We start from the raw sequence: 15,724 nt of genomic DNA, 5'->3' as shown, positions 1-15,724 counted from the left end.
GTTGCAGGAGAAATTTTTATTCTGGTTTCTCAGTCTGTTTCCTATTGCCGCTTTGATTTTCCTGCACGTTTCACTGTAAAATCGAGTTGGAGATTCTGCCTTCTCATATATATTTATGGAATGTTGTTTGCAAATGAAAAGAAACTTTGTGTTCGCAACAAGCTAGATGAAGGGCGGCTTTCACACACAATTATCTCTCAGAACTGAGCATGTGGAGAGACGTTCGTTCATCGAGCACAAATGGAACGGATTGCAGGAGAAATTTTTACTCTGGTTTCTCAGTCTGTTTCCTAGTGCCGCTTTGAATTTCCTGCCGTTTTCACTGTAAATCAGAGTTGGAGCTTGTGCCTCCCCATATATATGTATGGACTGAAGTTTGCAACTGAAAACAACCTTTGTGTTCCCAACAAGCTATGTGAAGGACGGCTTTCACACACACTTACCTTTCAGATCTGAGCATGTGGATTAATGTTCATTCATCTAGCCCAAATGAAAAGGGTTGCAGGGAAAACTATTACTCTGGTTTCTCAGTCTGTTTCCTACTGCCGTTTTGAAGTTCCTTAGTTTTCACTGTAAAACAGAGTTGGAGCTTGTGCCCGCCATATATATGTATGGAGTTTAGTTTGCAACCTAAAAAAACTTAGTGATCCCAAAAAGCTTGCTGAACGACGGCTTTCACACACACTTACCTTTCAAAACTGTGCATGTGTAGAGACGTTCATTCATGTAGCAAAAAGGGAACGGGTTTCAGGAGAAACTTTTACTCTGGGTTCTCTGTCTGTTTCCTACTGACTTTTTGAAGTTCCTGAGTTTTCACTGTAAAACCGAGTTGGAGCTTGTGCCTCCCCATATTTATGTATGGATTATAGTTTGCAATGAAAAAGAAAGATTGTGTTCCCATCAATCAAGGTGAAGGACGGTTTCCAAACACAATTATCTCTCAGAACTGAGCATGTGCAGAGACTTTCGTTCATCTTGCACAAATGGAACGGGTTGCAGGACAAACTTTTACTCTGATTTCTCATTCTGTTTCTTAGTGCTGGATTGAATTTCCTGCAGTTTTCACTGTAAAATCGTATTGGAGCTTCTGCCTCCCCATATAAGTGTATGGAGTGTAGTTTGCAACTGAAAAGAAACTTTGTGTTCCCAACAAGCTAGTTGAAGGACTGCTTTCACACACACTTAATTCTAAGAACTGAGCATGTGGAGAGACGTTCGTTCATCGAGCACAAAGGGAAAGGTTTGCAGGGGAAACTTTTACTCTTGTATCTCATTCTGCTTCCAAGTGCCAGTTTAAATTTCGTGCAGTTTTCACCTTAAAAACGAGTTGGAGCTTGGGCCTACCAATATATATGTATGGAGTGTAGTTTGCAACTGAAAAGAAACTTTGTGTTCCCAACAAGCTAGGGGTAAGACGGCTTTCACACACACTTATCTCTCAGAACTGAGCATGTGGAGAGACGTTCGTTCATCTAGCACAAATTGAACACGTTGAAGTGGAAACTTTTATTCTGCTTTCTCAGTCCGTTTCCTAGTGCAGGTTTGAAAATCCTGCAGTTTTCACTGTAAAACCGAGTTGGAGATTGTGCCTCCCCTTATATATGTATGGATTATAGTTTGCAAATGAAAAGAAACTTTGTGTTCCATACAAGATATGTGAAGGACGGCTTTCACACACACTTATCTTTCAGAACTGACCATGTGGAGAGACGTTCGTTCATGTAGCACAAAGGGAACGGGTTGCAGGAGAAAATTTTTACTCTGGTTTCTCAGTCTGTTTCCTACTGCCGTTTTGACGTTCCTGCAGGTTTCACTGTAAAACCGAGATGGAGCTTCTGTCTTCCTATATATAAGTATGGAATGTAGTTTTCAACTGAAAAGAAACTTTATGTTCCCAAACAAGCTAGGTGGAGGACGGCTTTCACACACACTTATCTCTCAGAACAGAGTATGTGGAGAGACGTTCTTTCATTGAGCACAAAAGGGAAGGATTGCAGGGGAAATTTTACTCTGATTTCTCAGTCAGTTTCCTAATGCCGGTTTGATTATCCTGCAGTTTTCACTGTATAAACGATTTGGAGCTTGGGGCTCCCCATATATATGTTTTGAGTGTAGTTTGCAACTGAAAAGAATCTTTGTGTTCGCAACAAGCTAGGTGAAGGACGGCTTTCACACTCACTTACCTCTCATAACTGAGCACGTGTAGAGAATTTCGTTCATCGAGCACAAAGGGAAAGATTTGCGGGGAAACTTTTACTCTGGTTTCTCAGTGTGTTTCCTAGTGCTGGTTTGATATTACTGCAGGTTTCACTGTAAAATCGAGTTGGAGATTGTGCCTCCCCATATATATTTATGGAGTGTAGTTTGCAAATGAAAAGAAACTTTGTGTTCCCATCAAGCTAGGTGATGGACGGTTGCACTCACTTATATCTCAGAAATGAGCATGTGAAGAGACGTTTGTTCATGTAGCACAAAGGGAACGGGTTGCTGGTGAAACTTTTACTCTGGTTTCTCAGTCTGTTTCCCAATTTCGGTTTGAAGATCCTGCAGTAGTCACTGTAAAACCGAGATGGAGCTTCTGTCTTCCTATATATAAGTATGGAATGTAGTTTTCAACTGAAAAGAAACTTTGTGTTCCCAAACAAGCTAGGTGAAGGACGACTTTCACACACACTTATCTCTCAGAACTGAGCATGTGCAGAGACTTTCGTTCATCTTGCACAAATGGAACGGGTTGCAGGACAAACTTTTACTCTGATTTCTCATTCTGTTTCTTAGTGCTGGATTGAATTTCCTGCAGTTTTCACTGTAAAATCGTATTGGAGCTTCTGCCTCCCCATATAAGTGTATGGAGTGTAGTTTGCAACTGAAAAGAAACTTTGTGTTCCCAACAAGCTAGTTGAAGGACTGCTTTCACACACACTTAATTCTCAGAACTGAGCATGTGGAGAGACGTTCATTCATCGAGCACAAAGGGAAAGGTTTGCAGGGGAAACTTTTACTCTTGTATCTCATTCTGCTTCCAAGTGCCAGTTTAAATTTCGTGCAGTTTTCACCTTAAAAACGAGTTGGAGCTTGGGCCTACCAATATATATGTATGGAGTGTAGTTTGCAACTGAAAAGAAACTTTGTGTTCCCAACAAGCTAGGGGTAAGACGGCTTTCACACACACTTATCTCTCAGAACTGAGCATGTGGAGAGACGTTCGTTCATCTAGCACAAATTGAACACGTTGAAGTGGAAACTTTTATTCTGCTTTCTCAGTCCGTTTCCTAGTGCAGGTTTGAAAATCCTGCAGTTTTCACTGTAAAACCGAGTTGGAGATAGTGCCTCCCCTTATATATGTATGGATTATAGTTTGCAAATGAAAAGAAACTTTGTGTTCCATACAAGATAGGTGAAGGACGGCTTTCACACACACTTATCTTTCAGAACTGACCATGTGGAGAGACGTTCGTTCATGTAGCACAAAGGGAACGGGTTGCAGGAGAAAATTTTTACTCTGGTTTCTCAGTCTGTTTCCTACTGCCGTTTTGACGTTCCTGCAGGTTTCACTGTAAAACCGAGATGGAGCTTCTGTCTTCCTATATATAAGTATGGAATGTAGTTTTCAACTGAAAAGAAACTTTATGTTCCCAAACAAGCTAGGTGGAGGACGGCTTTCACACACACTTATCTCTCAGAACAGAGTATGTGGAGAGACGTTCTTTCATCGAGCACAAAAGGGAAGGTTTGCAGGGGAAATTTTACTCTGATTTCTCAGTCAGTTTCCTAATGCCGGTTTGATTATCCTGCAGTTTTCACTGTATAAACGATTTGGAGCTTGGGGCTCCCCATATATATGTTTTGAATGTAGTTTGCAACTGAAAAGAATCTTTGTGTTCGCAACAAGCTAGGTGAAGGACGGCTTTCACACTCACTTACCTCTCATAACTGAGCACGTGTAGAGAATTTCGTTCATCGAGCACAAAAGGAAAGATTTGCGGGGAAACTTTTACTCTGGTTTCTCAGTGTGTTTCCTAGTGCTGGTTTGATATTACTGCAGGTTTCACTGTAAAATCGAGTTGGAGATTGTGCCTCCCCATATATATTTATGGAGTGTAGTTTGCAAATGAAAAGAAACTTTGTGTTCCCATCAAGCTAGGTGATGGACGGTTGCACTCACTTATATCTCAGAAATGAGCATGTGAAGAGACGTTTGTTCATGTAGCACAAAGGGAACGGGTTGCTGGTGAAACTTTTACTCTGGTTTCTCAGTCTGCTTCCCAATTTCGGTTTGAAGTTCCTGCAGTAGTCACTGTAAAACCGAGATGGAGCTTCTGTCTTCCTATATATAAGTATGGAATGTAGTTTTCAACTGAAAAGAAACTTTGTGTTCCCAAACAAGCTAGGTGAAGGACGACTTTCACACACACTTATCTCTCAGAACTGAGCATGTGGAGAGACGTTCGTTCATCGAGTACAAATGGAACAGTTTGTAGGGGAAACTTACTCTGGTTTCTCAGTCAGTTTCCTAATGCCAGATTTAATTTCCTGCAGTTTTCACGGTAAAAGCGAGTTGGAGCTTGGGCTTCCCAAATATATATATGGAGTGTAGTTTGCACCTGAAAAGAAACTTTGTGTCCTCAACAAGCTATTTGGAGGTCAGCTTTCACACTGATTTATCTCTCAGAGCTGAGCTTGTGGAGAGACTTTATTTCAACGAGCAAAATAGGAAAGGTCTGCAGGGGAAACTATTACTCTGATTTCTCAGTCTGCTTCGTACTGCCGATTTGAAGTATCTGAGTTTTCACTGTAAAACCGAGTTGCATCTTGTGCCTCCCCATATATATGTATGGAGTGTAGTTTGCAAATTTAAATAAACTCTGTGTTCCCAACAAGCTAAGTGAAGGACGGCTATTACACACACACTTATCTCTCAGAAATAAGCATGTGGAGAGACGTTCGTTCATCTAGCACAAAGGGAACGGGTTGCAAGAGATATTTTTACTCTGGTTTCTCTGTCTGTTTCCTAGTGCCGGTTTGAAATTCCTGAAGATTTGAGTGTAAAACCGAGTTGGAGCTTGTGCCTCCCCATATATATGTATGGATTGTAGTTTCCGCTTGTAAAGAAAATTTGTTTTCCCAACAAGCTAGGTGAAGGAAGGTTTTCACAAACACTTAACTTTCAGAATTGAGCATGTGGAGAGACGTTCGTTCATCTAGCACAAAGTGAATGGTTTGCAGGAGCATATTTTACTCTGATTTCTCAGTCTGTTTCCTAGTGCAGGTTTAAAGTTCCTGCACTTTTCACAGTAAAACCGAGTTTGAGATTGTGTCTCCTCATATATATGTATGGAGTGTACTTTTCAACTGAAAAGACCTTTGTATTCCCAACAAGATAGGTGAAGTACGGCTTTCAAACACACTTATCTCTCAGATCTGGGCATGTGGAGAGACGTTCGTTCATATAGCAGAAAGGGAATATGTTGCAGCAGAAATTATTACTCTGGTTTCTAAGTTTGTTTCCTAGTGCCTCTTTCAATTTCCTTCAGTTTTCACTATAAAACCGAGTTGGAGCATGTGCCTCCATATATATATGTATGGATTCTAGTTTGCAACCTAAAAGAAACTTTGTGTTCCCAACATGCTAGGGGAAGGACGGCTTTCACACACAGTTATCTCTCAGAAATGAGCATTTAGAGAGACGTTCGTTCATCTCGCACAAAGAGAACGGGTTGCAGGAGAAACTATTACTGTGGTTTCTCAGTCTGTTTCCTAGTGCCAGTTTGAAGTTCCTGCACTTTTCACTGTAAAACCAAGGTGGAGATGGTGCCTCCCCTTATGTATTTATGAAAAATAGTTTGCAACTGAAAGAACCTTTTTGTTCCCAAAAAGCTAGTTCAAGGATTGCTTTCACACACACTTATCTCTCAGAACTGAGCATGTGAAGTTAAGTTCTTTCATCTAGCACAAAGGGAACTGGTTGCAGGAGAAATTTTAACTCTGGTTTCTCAGTCTGTTTCCTTTTGCCGGTTTGAAGTTCCTGCAGTTTTCACTGTAAAACCGATTTGGAGCTTGTGCTTCCCCATATATAATATGGAGTGTAGTTTGCAACTCAAACGAAACTATGTGTTCGCAACAAGCTAGGTGAAGGACGGCATTCACACATACATATCTCTCAGAACTGAGCATGTGGAGAGATGTTCGTTCAACTACCACAAAGGGTACGGTTTGCAGGTGAATCTTATGCTCTGGTTTCTCAGTCAGTTTCCTAATGCCGGTTTGAAATTCCTGAAGTTTTCACTGTAAAATCGAGTAGGATATTGTGCCTCCCCATATATATGTATGGAGTGTAGTTTGCAACTGTAAAGAAACTTTGTGTTCCCAACAAGCTTGTTGAAGGTCGGTTTTCACTCACACTTACTTTTCAGAACAGAGCATGTGGAGAAACTTTTGTTTATCTAGCACAAAGTGAAAGGTTTGCAGGTCAAACTTTTACTCTGTTTTCTCAGTCTCTTTCCTAATTCCGTTTTGACGTTCCTGCAGTTTTCACTGTAAAACCGAGTTGGAGCTTGGCCCTCCACATATATATGTATGGAAGGTAGTTTGCAACTGAAAAGAAACTTTGTGTTCCCAACAAGCTAGGGGTAAGACGGCTTTCACACACACTTATCTCTCAGAACTGAGCATGTGGAGAGACGTTCGTTCATCTAGCACAAATTGAACACGTTGAAGTGGAAACTTTTATTCTGCTTTCTCAGTCCGTTTCCTAGTGCAGGTTTGAAAATCCTGCAGTTTTCACTGTAAAACCGAGTTGGAGATTGTGCCTCCCCTTATATATGTATGGATTATAGTTTGCAAATGAAAAGAAACTTTGTGTTCCATACAAGATAGGTGAAGGACGGCTTTCACACACACTTATCTTTCAGAACTGACCATGTGGAGAGACGTTCGTTCATGTAGCACAAAGGGAACGGGTTGCAGGAGAAAATTTTTACTCTGGTTTCTCAGTCTGTTTCCTACTGCCGTTTTGACGTTCCTGCAGGTTTCACTGTAAAACCGAGATGGAGCTTCTGTCTTCCTATATATAAGTATGGAATGTAGTTTTCAACTGAAAAGAAACTTTATGTTCCCAAACAAGCTAGGTGGAGGACGGCTTTCACACACACTTATCTCTCAGAACTGAGCATGTGGAGAGACGTTCTTTCATCGAGCACAAAAGGGAAGGTTTGCAGGGGAAACTTTTAGTCTGATTTCTCAGTCAGTTTCCTAATGCCGGTTTGATTATCCTGCAGTTTTCACTGTAAAACCGATTTGGAGCTTGGGGCTCCCCATATATATGTTTTGAATGTAGTTTGCAACTGAAAAGAAACTTTGTGTTCCCAACAAGCTACGGGAATGACGGCTTTCACACACAATTATCTCTCAGAACTGAGCATGTGGTGATACGTTCCTTCTTCAAGAACAAAGAGAAAGGGTTGCAGGGGAAACTTTTACTCTGCTTTCTCATTCTGTTCCCTAGTTCCGATTTGAAGTTCCTGAGTTTTCACTGTAAAACCGAGTTGGAGATTTTGCCTCCCCGTATATATGCATGGAGTGTAGTTGGCAACTGAAAAGGAACTTTGTGTTCCCAACAAGATAAGTGAAGGACGCCTTACACACACACTTATCTCTCAGAACTGAGCATGCGGAGAGACGTTGGTTCATCGAGCACAAAGTGAACGTTTTGCAGGGGAACATTTTACTCTTGTTTCTCAGTCTGTTTCTTAGTGCTGGATTGAAGTTCCTGCATTTTTCACAGTAAAACAGATTTGGAAATTGTGCCTCTCCATATATATTTATGGAGTGTAGTTGTCAACTGAAAAGAAACTTTGTGTTCCCAACAAGCTAGGTGAATGATGGATTTCACACACACTTATCTATCAGAACTGAGCATGTGGAGAGACGTACGTTCATCGAGCACAAATGGAACGGGTTGCAGGAGAAATTTTACTCTGATTTCTCATTCTGTTTCTTAGTGCCTGATTGAATTTCCTGCAGTTTTCACTATAAAATCGTGTAGGATCTTGGACCTCCCCATATATATTTGTATGGAGTGTAGTTTGCAACTGAAAAATACTTTGTGTTCCCAACATGCTAGGTGAAGGACTGCTTTCACACACAGTTATCTCTCATAACTGAGCATGTGGAGAGACGTTCGTTAATCGAGCACAAAGGGAACTGTTGGCAGGGAAAGTTTTACTGTGTTTTCTCAGTCTGTTTCATAGTTCCGATTTGAAGTTCCTGAGATTTCACTGTAAAAACGATTTGAAGCTTTTGCCTCCCCATATATAAGTATGGTGTGTAGATTGCAACCTAATAGAAACTTTGTGATCCCAACAAGCTAGGTGAAGGACGGCTTTGAAACACACTTTTCTCTCAGAACTGAGCATGTGGAGAGACGTTCGTTCATCGAGCAGAAATGGAACGGGTTGCAGGAGAAATTTTTATTCTGATTTCTCAGTCTGTTTCCTAGTGCCGTTTTGAATTTCCTGCGGTTTTCACTATAAAACCGAGTTGGAGATTGTGCCTCCCCATATATATGTATGGAGTGAAGTTTGCAACTGAAAAGTACCTTTGTGTTCCCAACAAGCAGTGTGAAGGACGGCTTTCACACAAACTTATCTCTCAGAACTGAGCATGTGAAGAGACTTTCGTTCATCGAGCACAAACGGAACAGGTTGCAGGAGAAATTTTTACTCTGATTTCTCAGTCTGTTTCTTAATGCTGGATTGAATTTCCTGCAGTTTTCACTGTGAAATCGTGTTGGAGCTTGGGGGTCCTGCATAAATGTTTGTAGTGTAGTTTGCAACTGAAAAGAAACTTTCTGTTTGCAACAAGCTGTTTGAAGGACGGCTTTCACACACACTTATCTCTCAGAACTTATCATGTGGAGAGACGTTCGTTCATCGAGCACAAACGGAACGAGTTGCAGGAGAAATTTTTATTCTGGTTTCTCAGTCTGTTTCCTATTGCCGCTTTGATTTTCCTGCACGTTTCACTGTAAAATCGAGTTGGAGATTCTGCCTTCTCATATATATTTATGGAATGTTGTTTGCAAATGAAAAGAAACTTTGTGTTCGCAACAAGCTAGATGAAGGGCGGCTTTCACACACAATTATCTCTCAGAACTGAGCATGTGGAGAGACGTTCGTTCATCGAGCACAAATGGAACGGATTGCAGGAGAAATTTTTACTCTGGTTTCTCAGTCTGTTTCCTAGTGCCGCTTTGAATTTCCTGCCGTTTTCACTGTAAATCAGAGTTGGAGCTTGTGCCTCCCCATATATATGTATGGACTGAAGTTTGCAACTGAAAACAACCTTTGTGTTCCCAACAAGCTATGTGAAGGACGGCTTTCACACACACTTACCTTTCAGATCTGAGCATGTGGATTAATGTTCATTCATCTAGCCCAAACGAAAAGGGTTGCAGGGAAAACTATTACTCTGGTTTCTCAGTCTGTTTCCTACTGCCGTTTTGAAGTTCCTTAGTTTTCACTGTAAAACAGAGTTGGAGCTTGTGCCCGCCATATATATGTATGGAGTTTAGTTTGCAACCTAAAAAAACTTAGTGATCCCAACAAGCTTGCTGAACGACGGCTTTCACACACACTTACCTTTCAAAACTGTGCATGTGTAGAGACGTTCATTCATGTAGCAAAAAGGGAACGGTTTTCAGGAGAAACTTTTACTCTGGGTTCTCTGTCTGTTTCCTACTGACTTTTTGAAGTTCCTGAGTTTTCACTGTAAAACCGAGTTGGAGCTTGTGCCTCCCCATATTTATGTATGGATTATAGTTTGCAATGAAAAAGAAAGATTGTGTTCCCATCAATCTAGGTGAAGGACGGTTTCCAAACACAATTATCTCTCAGAACTGAGCATGTGCAGAGACTTTCGTTCATCTTGCACAAATGGAACGGGTTGCAGGACAAACTTTTACTCTGATTTCTCATTCTGTTTCTTAGTGCTGGATTGAATTTCCTGCAGTTTTCACTGTAAAATCGTATTGGAGCTTCTGCCTCCCCATATAAGTGTATGGAGTGTAGTTTGCAACTGAAAAGAAACTTTGTGTTCCCAACAAGCTAGTTGAAGGACTGCTTTCACACACACTTAATTCTCAGAACTGAGCATGTGGAGAGACGTTCGTTCATCGAGCACAAAGGGAAAGGTTTGCAGGGGAAACTTTTACTCTTGTATCTCATTCTGCTTCCAAGTGCCAGTTTAAATTTCGTGCAGTTTTCACCTTAAAAACGAGTTGGAGCTTGGGCCTACCAATATATATGTATGGAGTGTAGTTTGCAACTGAAAAGAAACTTTGTGTTCCCAACAAGCTAGGGGTAAGACGGCTTTCACACACACTTATCTCTCAGAACTGAGCATGTGGAGAGACGTTCGTTCATCTAGCACAAATTGAACACGTTGAAGTGGAAACTTTTATTCTGCTTTCTCAGTCCGTTTCCTAGTGCAGGTTTGAAAATCCTGCAGTTTTCACTGTAAAACCGAGTTGGAGATTGTGCCTCCCCTTATATATGTATGGATTATAGTTTGCAAATGAAAAGAAACTTTGTGTTCCATACAAGATAGGTGAAGGACGGCTTTCACACACACTTATCTTTCAGAACTGACCATGTGGAGAGACGTTCGTTCATGTAGCACAAAGGGAACGGGTTGCAGGAGAAAATTTTTACTCTGGTTTCTCAGTCTGTTTCCTACTGCCGTTTTGACGTTCCTGCAGGTTTCACTGTAAAACCGAGATGGAGCTTCTGTCTTCCTATATATAAGTATGGAATGTAGTTTTCAACTGAAAAGAAACTTTATGTTCCCAAACAAGCTAGGTGGAGGACGGCTTTCACACACACTTATCTCTCAGAACAGAGCATGTGGAGAGACGTTCTTTCATCGAGCACAAAAGGGAAGGTTTGCAGGGGAAATTTTACTCTGATTTCTCAGTCAGTTTCCTAATGCCGGTTTGATTATCCTGCAGTTTTCACTGTATAAACGATTTGGAGCTTGGGGCTCCCCATATATATCTTTTGAGTGTAGTTTGCAACTGAAAAGAATCTTTGTGTTCGCAACAAGCTAGGTGAAGGACGGCTTTCACACTCACTTACCTCTCATAACTGAGCACGTGTAGAGAATTTCGTTCATCGAGCACAAAGGGAAAGTTTTGCGGGGAAACTTTTACTCTGGTTTCTCAGTGTGTTTCCTAGTGCTGGTTTGATATTACTGCAGGTTTCACTGTAAAATCGAGTTGGAGATTGTGCCTCCCCATATATATTTATGGAGTGTAGTTTGCAAATGAAAAGAAATTTTGTGTTCCCATCAAGCTAGGTGATGGACGGTTGCACTCACTTATATCTCAGAAATGAGCATGTGAAGAGACGTTTGTTCATGTAGCACAAAGGGAACGGGTTGCTGGTGAAACTTTTACTCTGGTTTCTCAGTCTGTTTCCTACTGCCGGTTTGACGTTCCTTAGTTTTCACTTTAAAACCGAGATGGAGCTTCTGTCTTCCTATATATAAGTATGGAGAGTAGTTTGCAACTGAAAAGAAACTTTGTGTTCCCAACAAGCTACGGGAATGACGGCTTTCACACACACTTATCTCTCAGAACTGAGCATGTGGATAGACGTTCTTTCATCGAGCACAAAAGGAAAGGTTTGCAGGGGAAACTTTTACTCTGATTTCTCAGTCAGTTTCCTAATGCCGGTTTGATTATCCTGCAGTTTTCACTGTAAAACCGATTTGGAGCTTGGGGCTCCCCATATATATGTTTTGAATGTAGTTTGCAACTGAAAAGAAACTTTGTGTTCCCAACAAGCTACGGGAATGACGGCTTTCACACACAATTATCTCTCAGAACTGAGCATGTGGTGATACGTTCGTTCTTCAAGAACAAAGGGAAAGGGTTGCAGGGGAAACTTTTACTCTGCTTTCTCATTCTGTTCCCTAGTTCCGATTTGAAGTTCCTGAGTTTTCACTGTAAAACCGAGTTGGAGATTTTGCCTCCCCATATATATGTATGGAGTGTAGTTGGCAACTGAAAAGGAACTTTGTGTTCCCAACAAGATAAGTGAAGGACGCCTTACACACACACTTATCTCTCAGAACTGAGCATGCGGAGAGACGTTGGTTCATAGAGCACAAAGTGAACGTTTTGCAGGGGAACATTTTACTCTTGTTTCTCAGTCTGTTTCTTAGTGCTGGATTGAAGTTCCTGCATTTTTCACAGTAAAACCGATTTGGAAATTGTGCCTCTCCATATATATTTATGGAGTGTAGTTTTCAACTGAAAATAATCTTTTTGTTCCCAACAAGCTAGGTGAATGATGGATTTCACACACACTTATCTATCAGAACTGAGCATGTGGAGAGACGTACGTTCATCGAGCACAAATGGAACGGGTTGCAGGAGAAATTTTACTCTGATTTCTCATTCTGTTTCTTAGTGCCTGATTGAATTTCCTGCAGTTTTCACTATAAAATCGTGTAGGAGCTTGGACCTCCCCATATATATTTGTATGGAGTGTAGTTTGCAACTGAAAAATACTTTGTGTTCCCAACAAGCTAGGTGAAGGACTGCTTTCACACACAGTTATCTCTCATAACTGAGCATGTGGAGTGACGTTCGTTCATCGAGCACAAAGGGAACTGTTGGCAGGGGAAAGTTTTACTCTGTTTTCTCAGTCTGTTTCACAGTTCCGATTTGAAGTTCCTGAGTTTTCACTGTAAAAACCAGTTGGAGCTTTTGCTTCCCCATATATATGTATGGTGTGTAGATTGCAACCTAAAGAAACTTTGTGTTCCCAACAAGCTAGTTGAAGGACGGCTTTGAAACACACTTATTTCTCAGAACTGAGCATGTGGAGAGACGTTCGTTCATCGAGCACAAATGGAACGGGTTGCAGGAGAAATTTTTACTCTGATTCCTCAGTCTGTTTCCTAGTGCCGGTTTGAATTTCCTGTGGTTTTCACTGTAAAACCGAGTTGGAGATTGTGCCTCCCCATATATATGTATGGAGTGTATTTTGCAACTGAAAAGAATCTTTGTGTTCCCAACAATCTAGGTGAAGAACTGCTTTCACACGCAATTACCTTTCAGTAGTGAGCATGTGGAGAGACGTTCGTTCATCGAGCACAAACGGAACAGGACGCAGGAGAAATTTTTACTCTGATTTCTCAGTCTGTTTCTTAGTGCTGGATTGAATTTCCTGCAGTTTTCACTGTGAAATCGTGTTGGAGCTTGGGGGTCCTGCATATATGTTTGCAGTGTTGTTTGCAACTGAAAAGAAACTATGTGTTTGCAACAAGCTATTTGAAGGACGGCTTTCACACACAATTATCTCTCAGAACTGAGCATGTGGAGAGACGTTCATTCATCGAGCACAACCGGAACGGGTTGCAGGAGAAATTTTTACTCTGGTTTCTCAGTCTGTTTCCTAATGCCGCTTTGAATTTCCTGCAGGTTTCACTGTAAAATCGAGTTGGAGTTTGGGCCTCCTCATATATATTTACGGAGAGTAGTTTGCAAATGAAAAGAAACTTTTTGTTCCCAACAAACTAGGTGAAGGAAGGCTTTCACACACAATTATCTCTCAGATCTGAGCATGTTGTGAGACGTTCGTTCATCTAGCACAAACAGAACGGGTTACAAGGAAACTTTTACTCTGGTTTCTCAGTCTGATTCCTAGTTCCGAATTGAAGTTCCTGAGTTTTCACTGTAATACCGAGTTAGAGATTTTGCCTCCCCATATATATGTATTGAGTGTAGTTGGCAACTGAAAAGAAACTTTGTGTTCCCGACAACTAAGTGAATTACGGCTTTCAAACCCACTTATCCCTCAGAAATGAGCATGTGGAGAGACGTTCGTTCATCTAGCACAAAGGGAACGTGTTGTAGGAGAAACTTTTACTCTGGTTTCTCAGTCTGTTTCCTAGTGCCGGTTTGAATTTCCTGCCGTTTTCACTGTAAATCAGAGTTGGAGCTTGTGCCTCCCCATATATATGTATGGAGTGAAGTTTGCAACTGAAAACAACCTTTGTGTTCCCAACAAGCTATGTGAAGGACGGCTTTCACACACACTTACCATTCAGAACTGAGCATGTGGATTAATGTTCATTCATCTAGCACAAAGGAAAAGGGTTGCAGGGAAAACTATTACTCTGGTTTCTCAGTCTGTTTCCTACTGCCGTTTTGAAGTTCCTTAGTTTTCACTGTAAAACCGAGTTGGAGCTTGTGCCTCCCCATATATATGTATGGAGAGTAGTTTGCAACCTAAAAGAAACTTAGTGATCCCAACAAGCTGGCTGAAGGACGGTTTTCAGACACAATTACCTTTCAAAACTGTGCATGTGGAGAGACGTTCGTTCATGTATCAAAAATGGAACGGTTTTCAGGAGAAACTTTTACTCTGGTTTGTCTGTTTCCTACTGACGTTTTGATGTTCCTGAGTTTTCACTGTAAAACCGAGTTGGAGCTTGTGCCTCCCCATATTTATGTATGGATTATAGTTTGCAATCAAAAAGAAAGTTTGTGTTCCCAACAATCTAGGTGAAGGACGGTTTCCAAACACACTTATCTCTCAGAACTGAGCATGTGGAATGACGTTCGTTCATCTAGCACAAAGGGAACAGGATGCAGGAGAAATTTTTACTTTTGTTTCTCAGTCTGCTTCCTAGTGCCAGTTGTAATTTCGTGCAGTTTTCACCTTTAAAACGAGTTGGAGCTTGGGCCTCCCAATATATATTTATGGAGTGTAGTTTGCAACTGAAAAGAAACTTTGTGTTCCCAACAAGCTAGGGGAAGGTCGGCTTTCACACACACTTATCTCTCAGAACTGAGCATGCGTAGAGACGTTCGTTCATCTAGCACAAATTGAACACATTGCAGTGGAAACTTTTATTCTGTTTTCTCAGTCCGTTTCCTAGTGCAGGTTTGAAATTCCTGCAGTTTTCAATGTAAACCCGAGTTGGAGATTGTGCCTCCCCATATATATGTATGGATTATAGTTTGCAAATGAAAAGAAGCTTTGTGTTCCATACAAGATAGGTGAAGGACGGCTTTCACACACACTTATATTTCAGAACTGACCATGTGGAGAGACGTTCATTCATGTAGCAAAAAGGGAACTGTTTTCAGGAGAAACTTTTACTCTGGGTTCTCTGTCTGTTTCCTACTGACGTTTTGAAGTTCCTGAGTTTTCACTGTAAAACCGAGTTGGAGCTTGTGCCTCCCCATATTTATGTATGGATTATAGTTTGCAATCAAAAAGAATGATTGTGTTCCCAACAATCTAGTTGAAGGACGGTTTCCAAACACAATTATCTCTCAGAACTGAGCATGTGCAGAGACTTTCGTTCATCTTGCACAAATGGAACGGGTTGCAGGACAAACTTTTACTCTGATTTCTCATTCTGTTTCTTAGTGCTGGATTGAATTTCCTGCAGTTTTCACTGTAAAATCGTATTGGAGCTTCTGCCTCCCCATATAAGTGTATGGAGTGTAGTTTGCAACTGAAAAGAAACTTTGTGTTCCCAACAAGCTAGTTGAAGGACTGCTTTCACACACGCTTAATTCTCAGAACTGAGCATGTGGAGAGACGTTCGTTCATCGAGCACAAAGGGAAAGGTTTGCAGGGGAAACTTTTACTCTTGTATCTCATTCTGCTTCCAAGTGCCAGTTTAAATTTCACGCAGTTTTCAC

The sequence above is a fragment of the Camelus bactrianus genome, chromosome 14 (genome assembly GCF_048773025.1).
Source record: "Camelus bactrianus isolate YW-2024 breed Bactrian camel chromosome 14, ASM4877302v1, whole genome shotgun sequence".
Classification (NCBI taxonomy): Eukaryota; Metazoa; Chordata; class Mammalia; order Artiodactyla; family Camelidae; genus Camelus; species Camelus bactrianus.
This window is presented reverse-complemented; position numbering follows the sequence as displayed.